Below are 843 nucleotides of genomic sequence, written 5' to 3' on the forward strand. Positions count from 1 at the left end.
TTAAATTTTTTCTTGGCGGCAATCCACAGCAACATCTACATTTTACATTATCTATCATCTTTCAATCTATCATCTATCTTTCTATGATACTGAAACAAAATTCTTACAAAGTAGTACCTCTCCTCCCTGTGTGTAATGTACTCTGATCTGATCTGATCTATTTTGTTCTCTTTCATTTTTAAAAAATATTAATCATGATCCTTTAAGTTGATTTCACGTATGGGCCAAGACCTGTATTTTATTTTATTTATTTATTTATTTTTCATTTTTTTTAAATTAGTTGGAGGCTAATTACTTTAAAAAATATGGAACGCTTCATGAATTTGTGTGTCATCCTTGCACAGGGGCCATGCTAATCTTCTCTGTATCGTTCCAATTTTAGTATATGTGCTGCCGAAGCGAGCACCAAGACCTGCATTTTAAAAACTGTGGCTTGGAGAGCTCCAGATGAAATTTGTAGTGAATAGACCAGAGTATCCCGTGTGATGATAAAAATGCCTTAGAAGAAGTCTTTTGTCACTTCACTTCTGAGTACATATAAAAATTTTAAATTGACATACCACAGACTGTATTTCTGGAGAGTGAGATTGAGCAAGACTTTTAATTTTACTTTTTCAAATTGTTTGAAAGACTAATTTTTAAAATTTCTTTTTTAATTGAAGGATACTTGATTTACAGAATTTTACTGTTTTCTGTCAAACCTCGCTATGAATCAGTCATAGGTATACACATGTCCCCTCCCTCTTGAACCTCCCTCCCATCTCCCTCCCCATCCCACCCCTCTAGGTTGTCACAGAGCCCCTGTGTGAGTTTCCTGAGACATACAGCAAATTCCCGTTGGCT

The 843-nt window shown here is 35.1% G+C and overlaps 1 non-coding gene across 1 annotated transcript; it reads right to left on the reverse strand.

The window, feature by feature from the left end:
• Positions 1-299: 299 nt before the first annotated feature.
• LOC136154832 (U6 spliceosomal RNA) lies at positions 300-406 on the reverse strand. The gene has a single exon (XR_010660541.1). It is a non-coding gene; the product is annotated as a U6 spliceosomal RNA (small nuclear RNA).
• Positions 407-843: the final 437 nt, after the last annotated feature.

This window comes from Muntiacus reevesi, chromosome X (assembly GCF_963930625.1).
Source record: "Muntiacus reevesi chromosome X, mMunRee1.1, whole genome shotgun sequence".
Lineage (NCBI taxonomy): Eukaryota > Metazoa > Chordata > Mammalia > Artiodactyla > Cervidae > Muntiacus > Muntiacus reevesi.